Consider the following 9304-nt stretch of genomic DNA (forward strand, 5'->3'; position numbering starts at 1 on the left):
ACTTTTCAATACCTGTAAAGATCGCCACTAAGGCCGCAATTAGTATCAGAATCATGTCGATCACGCTGCGCCTTGAAATCTTCTTTGATTCGTTTGTTTCGAACATTCATTCTGGGTCATTTTCAGACAATAGAATCTGTCTTTCAAAACCTCGTTTTCCACAAGACAGGAAACGCACATACATTTTTTTTCATTTTTATTTCACCTTATCATCCCTGCTTCATACCTCATGCAGAACTTCATTTGAATAATATAATTTCATTTCCTCTTCATTTATCTCTCCATACTCTTAATACCCGAAGCCTCAACTTCCTTTATTGTCTCACAACCAGGTAAGACAGGTATCTCTGTTCCATCAGATCAAACAACTTTTCTTTTTATCGTAATATTCTACACTTGTCATGTTCCATACATAGTTTTAACAATGTCATTGTTGAACTAACCTTTTTATCTATCTTTCATTTGTAAGCTTAGACCGTCTATGGACGAAAGTTAGTTGATCATCTCTTCATTGTTGAGGATATCCAGCTTTTATTTACCTTCATACTTTGGTCAGAAGTATCATACAGATAACAAATAACAACGATGAGATATGGTTACTTTGGAAAGTACCTTTGTTGAAACTGACTATTATTATTATTCCACTATGATTCTTTTCTTTTCAGTCCTCTACCGGTTTCCAGTCCCATTTCTATATATAAATGGTTGCAACATATTTTAGCAATACTTTCCATTCGTATATGATTCAACATACCATTTTATTTATTCAACCAGTCACACAGGGTTCACCTGCCAGCCTTCTGAAACGGCTCTCTTTGGTTTCATTTTCATCACTTCTACTTTTCGTTCTACCATATTTTTTACCTCTTTATTTCTCCCGCTCACGGTATCTATCTGTATATCAGCTTCCCTCTCATGTTCGTTCCCAGCAATTTCTTCAACTATTCTCTTGTCCCTTATTCCTTCCATTTTATCTGTATTCCTTCTATTTTTTTTTCTTTTTTCGTTCTTCAACAAAAAAAAAAAAAAAAAAAAAAAAAAAAATATAATATATTATATATATATATATATAATAAAATACGAAGGGAAAAATCCAGACTTGACAGATCTGGAGTTCAACACAAAGCGGAGGCGCCAACCAACACACGAAACATCACTGCAGAAAATTCTGTACCGGCATCAGGGCCTAGCTGTTTTTTCTCACTCACAGAAACATGCACGTACTTACGCACGCACGCCACGCACACAGACAGAGGGATAGACAAGACAGAGAAGTGGGGCGATAAACACGCACTCAGACGACAAATATAATATACACAAAAGTTTTTTGGTTCCTCACTGTGAATCCTATGTAGACGACAGTAAAGGGCACGGCTATTCGTATAATGGTCATATTTGTACATTAGAAAAATATACTATATATACCTATACAAATATCCAACGATAAGATCCATGTTGACAAAGCAAATCTAAAACAAAACAAAAATTGTACATCGGACGTTGCATGTGTCTCGATGATAATCCATTTGGTAGTATTGTTTGAATTTTGGCTTGAGGGCAGAGTAACCAAAAACAAAATATGAATACATAAAAAGGCCATAGTCGCCAAACGAAACTGAGAACGGCCATAATGTCCTTCCCATCGCCTCTTCATTTATTCGGCTGTCAGGACACGTGATTAGCAGAAGGATTGTCATACCATAAATTACTTAATGCTACGGTCTCAGGTGGTCAAGTGAGAAAATTTGGTTATCCATACCTGTTACGAGCACTTGGAATTCCTTCAATTCGGCAGCTTGTTTTCTTTGTTCATAAAGTTTGCAAACTTTCATACAGTGGGAATCTGGGTGAGCTTTCCTACCCCAAGGCAGCCAGCCACATGAAGAGTACCCCGCCCAGTCACTCACATAGAGGTAAATGTCAGTCGAGCAAATGTATATATATGTGTGTGTGTGTGTATGTGTGTGTGTGTGTGTGTGTGTGTGTGTGTGTGTGTGTGTGTGTGTGTGTGTGTGTGTGTGTGTGTGTGTGTGTGTGTGTGTGTAAGATTAAGAATCTTCCATTAGTGTCAGAAAAGAAAGAAAAATCACGAGTGCTGGGCACAAGTGGAAAAAACCGTGATGACGGGAGATCGTACGTACGATTTCCGATCAGGTGATGCTGATGTCTGCGAGGGAGCGACCGACAGGCTGACCCTGGGTCGCTTCCATAGTCGTCTGTGGAACAGGGTTCCAGAGAGATCGACGGAAGAACCATGGCCAGAGTGTCTTTGGTGGTTATTTTGTTGAGCAGGGCTTGTCAGTTGTTTTTATAGAGTTTTTAATGAACGTTCCATTTTAATATAGATTTAATGTATTTCAAAAGAATATAGATTTACTGTAATTATATTGTAAAATTAAAAATAGTAAAATATATAAAACTTTAACTTTAGTTTTTCAATCCCTTCATTACAGGAATTATGATTTTATTATTATTAAAACAATTAATTAACTTAGAGAATATTGGTTTTCCCTGTTTTCTAATAAAAAAACGGTGGTGGCGGCAAATTTATTTTAATAGAAATCTAATAATTTTCTGATTTATCTAGATTTCCACAGTGGTGGCAGCGGTGATTTCCATGTCTTGCCCTCTGTCATTTCCTACCAATGTAATACTTAATTGGATTTTTTTTTGTAAATTTGACCCACGGAGCGGGTTTTGTACAAATTCAAAAAATCCTCGGAGGTTAGACATTAATCTTCTCTTGTGGTTTCAGGTGTCCCCTATTTTTCTGTGTTTTGAACATTAGTAGTAATACTTATAAGTTTAGTAGTGGAAGTTGCCTGCACGTACAGAGAACGTAGTGATTAACCATATTTATACATAATGTGTATATATATATATATATATTTTTTTTTTTTTTTTTTTTTTTATTATGTTATTTTAGCTTTAATATAGTTCCTATGTTGCTTTTGATTGATAGCTTATATGTTAACTTGATATATTCCCTTACAGAGCCAGCAATACTCTTTAAGGCATATCAATAGCATGATTAAGTTTTGTTGTGCTTGATTCACGTGTTTCCCTTTACTAGGTAGAGTCTTTCACTGTAGTATATTTATGAATATACTTTTGATTTGTCCGTTTTGGGTTTGCAACATGTTCTAATGTACTTAACTATTAAGTACTTGCATTTTTTTCCCATTCGTATAGTGAAGTGAAGTGAGAAGTAGTGATGCTTGCTGTTGGTGTGTGATGGTAGGATAGCGGGGCGGTAGAGGCGAGAGGTGCTAGGTCAGCATAGTTCAGCACTAGTAGATATAACAATCCTTGTTATATCTACTTGTTATATCCGTCATTCGCCTTCGTGTGATGACGTCTCATTATAACGTCATAACCCCCACTCCTGACGTCACAGTCCTCCCCACATGTGAATCGCGTTAGGGCAGATGTCAACTGCGAAAATTTTACCGGGGGAAATTGCCACGCGCCGACCTTGCCTGTCAGCGGCTTTGTGAGTGGGGGTTACCATCTGTTTCTTTACCGTGTGATTTTCTTTATTTTCGCTGGGTGATGTGTATTATATTTTCATGTTCTTATATATTTGGTATCATAGTATAATTGATATTAAGATTAATGGATAGTTCAAGGTATAGTATTTTGCTGATTTTTTTTTTTTTTTCTTAAGATTTTAGAAGGAAAGCGTGAGGAAAAGACGGCGGGGTTAGCCTCAATGTGACAATGGATGAATCTGTGACATGTGGTTACTGTCAAAGGCGTGGCTACGGAACTGATAAATACCAGTTGTTGTCTGCTCGCATAGCAAGCTCAAGTGCTCATATGGGAAGGGGTCGTGGCAGACCTACTATGATATGTGGATATTGTCAGAAGACCGGACATACCATGGATAGATGTTTTCTTTTTGATCAAAAGTTATGAGGAGAGTCAGGGACACACCAAAAGATGGATGCAGAGACTAAATGTTTTAAATGTGGGAAAATTGGCCATTTCGCGAGAGATTGTCCTGAGCCTTGGAGGTCAAAAACTCTTAAAAAAAAAAAAAAAAAAAAAAAAAAGTAAATACAAGGGGAGTTTCAGTCCTTCCTAAAGTTGCCCCTTATTTGCAGGATAAGGCAAGGGAATATAGTCAGAGTAGGAGAGAGGTTGTTAAGATCCTGTCCCTGGGGGATAGTGAAGGGATGCTGTTATTTGATGTTTATCTTGGGGATAAGTGCATTACAGCACTATTCAACACAGGAGCAGAAGTTTCCTTAGTACATAGTGAAGTGCTGAAAGAGCTACGTATGCCCTACAAGCAGGTTAGGAAATCTGTTCATTGGGGGGATGGGTCTTTCCTAAATCACAGAGGGGAGATATATATCACTTTTAATGTAGGTAAGATAAGATTTAATTTGTGTTCTTGGTGGTGGATACCTGGGGTTTACCATGACAGATGCTGATAGGAAACGATTTTGCGGACACACATCGGGTTGTATATCCATCATGCCCTACTACCTTGTCCACTAACGGTCAGGATGTGAAGGTTGAGCGTGGTAATAAAAATTCTGTTGCTTCCATGGCAACCGTAGGTCTGAAGGGACGCTGGAGGACCACGACGGGGAAAGCTACAGGGGCCCCTGTGAAGTTTTCCCGCCTGGGAGAGGTGGATTTGAATTATGCTCCGGATGTGTGCTCTATAGATGAGGATGCAGTTGACAATAACAGGGTCATTGATGAGAATATTATTTTAATTTATAGCGGGGCTATAGAGGAGGATGCAGTTGACAATAACAGGGTTATTGATGAGAATGTTCTGTAGTTTATAGCGGGGCTATAGATGAGGATGCAGTTGATAATAACAGGGTTATTGATGAGAATATTACTGTAATTTATAGCGAGGCTATAGATGAGGATGTAGTTAACAATAACAGGGTTATTGATGAGAATATTACTGTAGTTTATAGCGGGGCTATAGATGAGGATGCAGTTGACAATAACAGGGTTATTGATGAGAACATTACTTTAGTTTATAGCGGGGCTATAGATGAAGATGCAGTTGGCAATAACAAGGTTATTGATGAGAGGATTACATTAAATAATAGCGGGGCTATTGATGAGAAGGTGACAAGAGATAGTGGCGGGGCTACTACTACTGATGTTTTTCCAATAGAGGATCTAATAATAGGTGTAGATTCGTGTGGATCTTTTTGTGTTTTAGCCAGGGACATAAGGATAAATTATTTAAATGGATTAAATATGCTGTTTATTCCTCGAAAGGATTTAAAGATATGCTTAATGGAAGGCATAGTCACTCCTATTCGTGATAGTGTCACGAAGTGGTTTCGGATACCATTTAAAAACGAGGGGAATAGAGTAGTTGAAATTGGGCATAATACGACTGTGGGAGAACTCGCGAAACTAGTAGACATATCTCCTGGTGAAGCCAGAAAGCAGGTAGTAGCAAGTGTTAAGAGCAACAGAAATAAAACTTGTAGATTATTAGAGAACTAGACAAAATATTTGAACGAGGTTCAGAAGAGCACGGGGTGCTGGTAGACTTGGTTTTGGATTTCCCAAAGGTTTTTAGTCTAGATGAGGATCCTTTACCTATTTCGAATGAATACTTCCACGAAGTAAGGGCTCTGGGACCTTTAGTTTACAAAAAAAAAAAAAAAAAAAAAAAAAAAAAAAAACTCTATCCCATCCCGTTGCAATACAGAGACGAAATTAGGACCCAGATTGACTCTATGTTGAGGGAAGGGATTATACAACTCTCACGTTCCCCTTACAATGCACCACTGGTGCCAGTACGAAAGAGAGATGGGGGGTTACGGTTGTGTCTTGACTTCAGAGCTCTTACTGAATGTATAGAGGATGACCGATACCCTTTGCTAAACATAGATTCTATCCCGCAAAGGCTAGATAGGAGTCGTTTCTTCTCGTGTTTAGACCTCAGGCAGGGATATCATCAGATACTCCTGACCCCCGCTAGTCGAGAGAAAACGGCATTTTCCACTATGGATGGCCACTATGAATTTATGAGGTTGCTTTTCGGGCTGAAAGACGCACCTTCTGCTTTCCAGAGGATCATTAATCAGGTCCTGTCTGGTCTGATTGGGGATGTAGGTTTTCTTTATTTAGACGACAGCAGAGTAATCTCTCTCTCAAACTTACTAAATGTTCGTTTTTTTAAAGTCAGAAGTTGGGTATCTTGGGCAAGTGATTAGTGAAAAAGTATAAAGCCACAAAAAAAAAAAAAAAAAAAAAATTAAAGCAATGGAGGGATACCCACAACCTATAATTTTGAAAGAGCTCCAGGCGTTTCTCGGTGCGACTAACTACTATCGCAGATTTATAAGTAATTTTGCAGATATATCGCGACCGTTAATTGACTTAACCAGAGGCTGTAAGACTAAAGATGGCAAAACGAAACTAGCGTGGACACAGGATGCATTGGATGCATATCACAAGTTGCGTACAGTCTTGTCTGAGGATATAGTGTAAAAGTTCCCAGATTTTTCCTGTCCATTTGTATTAGTTACAGATGCAAGTAAAACAGCCATTGGGGGAGCTCTCCAACAGGAGGATAATAATGGGACCTTTAGACCATTGTCTTACTTCAGTCGACAATTAAAGGGTACCGAGTTAAATTATTCTACTGTAGAAAGAGAGGCATTGGCCATAGTATACGGGCTAAAGATAAACAGAACACTGATTCAGGGTTTTCCAGTAATAGTTCATTCAGACCATAGGCCTCTTCGTTATCTTTTTTCTAGTGGAGATGGAAATTAAAGACTAGCCTGGTGGCGTATGTCGGTAGCAGAGTTTGAAATTTGCGTAGAGTACTTGCCGGGCAAGGACACTCATTTAGCAGATGCGCTATCGCGGATCAGAGCAGCTGATCAGCCGATAGACGATTTAGTTGTCGGTATTGTTACTCGCCGAGCTACTACATCTTATAAAGGGATAAATCGGCCTGATAGTCCGAGGTCAGAAATGGTAGATAGCAGTGACAGTAGTTCACCAGAGACCATTGACATATGGGGACTAGATAGTTTACGAAATGCACAAGATGAAGACCCTCCAATGGGTAGAGTAAAAAAAAATATTTACGAGGTGAATGTGACCTCACTAAACATGAGTTTAATGGGATTCCTGGGAAAATCGAGAATTATTAAGTACGACCAGATGGGATATTATATAATGTTTTAGATAAGCCTTTTAGAAAGGTCTTTCGAGTAGTGGTACCAAAGTTGTATCAGAGTACAGCTTTAAGGTTAGCTCATTTGATTCCTGTTGCAGGGCATGGGGGTGTTTTGGTAACTTTAAAGAGATTGGAATTATTTGCATTTTTTCCAAACATGAAGAAAATAGTAAAGGAATATTGTTCGCCCTGCGACATATGTTTACGCTGTAAGCCAGGCAAACATATCCCTGTTCCTCTCTTGAGATATCCTGAAGTTTCAAGGCCTTTTGAGCGTGTCCATATGGATATAGTGGGTTCGTATCCGGAATCTGAAGGTTTTCGTTATATTCTTACAGTAGTAGACATTTAGAGCATAATATTTATGCTTCGATTTTAAATATAATATTTATTGTTATTTATGACATTTATTGATAGATTTTTAACGTTTTAAATATTTTAATATTTCAGTCTAACAATGTGTTCGCCGCTAATGACCTTAGCTGTTGACGCGGCAGATATTTTTTTAATAATTAATCAATCAATCTTACAGTAGTAGAGGCCTTGACAAAATACCTTGTTGCAATTCCATTAAAGTCTAAGGATTCATTAGAAGTCGCGAAGGCATTTATGAATGGCTTCATTTACAAAGAGGGGACTTCGCGTCAAGTCATTTCTGATGGGGGAGGGGAGTTCGTAAACGAACTATTTAAGACGCTAACAGAAGAATTTGGGATTGATAAACGTACTATTACTCCATATCATACAAGCTTAAATGGACAAGTGGAAAGAGTAAATGGTACACTAAATAAAATATTGCGTACGATGGTCTAGGACAACCCGTCAGTGTGGGCTAGAATGTTACCTATGGCAGAGTTAGCTTACAATAATGCTTACCATAGGGTGATAAAAGACACACATTTTTTCACGCTGAAGCATCGGGATCCTCATTTACCATATATATTATTTTCAAAGGACACAGCTCCTAGGTATAATGTGGAAGATTATTTGCAAGAAACAAGAGTCATGAGCTCAAAGATTTTTAAAAGATGCAAAGAGCCTATTGAAGAAGATATCCAGAGAAGGGCAAGGGATCGACCTTACGCCAAGCCTTCACAAATCATAGAAGGAGACCGGGTATACCTCAAAGCTACTCCTAAGGTTGGTTGAGCAAAAAGGTACAGCCATTATATTCTGGACCATATAGGGTAATAGAAAAAATCAGTGATGTTGTATTCAAAATTAAGAGAATTGTTGATGGCAAAGAACGCAAAGAACACGTAGATAGGTTGAAATTAGAACTGTCATTAGTAAGGGTCAGGCCCATAATATAAATAAGGCATACCCAACAGAAGAAAAAAATGAAGAAGAATTTGCGGACGACAGTAGTTTGGAAACTTTGGAAGATTCAGAGAAATATGTGGGACTGAGAAACAAGGGAAAATATCGTGCATATAACTTACGTAGTACCAAGTAGAAAGATACAAGGAGTACAGATAAGATAATAACCAAGGGTTATATTTTAAATATATATGTACAGTAAATATAATATATATATATAGTTTCGCAGCCGGAGGGCTATGTACAAAATAACGGGGTTATTTTGAAATTGATAAGTTCTCTCTGGGAGGGACTAAATTTGGTTGGTAATGTTGCAGGATTGATAATGGGAGGGGTAACTAATCATCGTATAGATATGTTGCACACCCAAATCATGGAATCTGATAAGTTGGCGCGAAGAGCTATTGAAATGGCTGGGGTCACCACTAGCCTGTTAGATACTGTCATTATTCAGGAGGATGAAATAGCAAGGGCACTGGAGAGAATGGATGAAGCTATTGGGATCATAGATGTAGTAGTCACTGACTTGGGTCGGCGGTTGCAACTATTGGAGAAGACATTTTTGTGTAGTGCTGTCCTGGAGAACTACCGGCCTATTCTCCGAGGAGTAGAAGAAAACCAAAATTTAATTTTGGGAGGGTTACGGGAAGTAAACATAGGTAGACTTTCACCAAATTTTATTACCCCTGATGCACTCTTATCCATGTTAAATACGTTAACAAATGAAGAGAACTTACACAGTTTATTTTTTCCTTAAATTTAAAACTAATGCCTGGAAGTTTTTTAGGAAGCTTGATCTGA

The sequence above is a fragment of the Penaeus chinensis genome, chromosome 33 (assembly GCF_019202785.1).
Source record: "Penaeus chinensis breed Huanghai No. 1 chromosome 33, ASM1920278v2, whole genome shotgun sequence".
NCBI classification, from domain to species: Eukaryota; Metazoa; Arthropoda; class Malacostraca; order Decapoda; family Penaeidae; genus Penaeus; species Penaeus chinensis.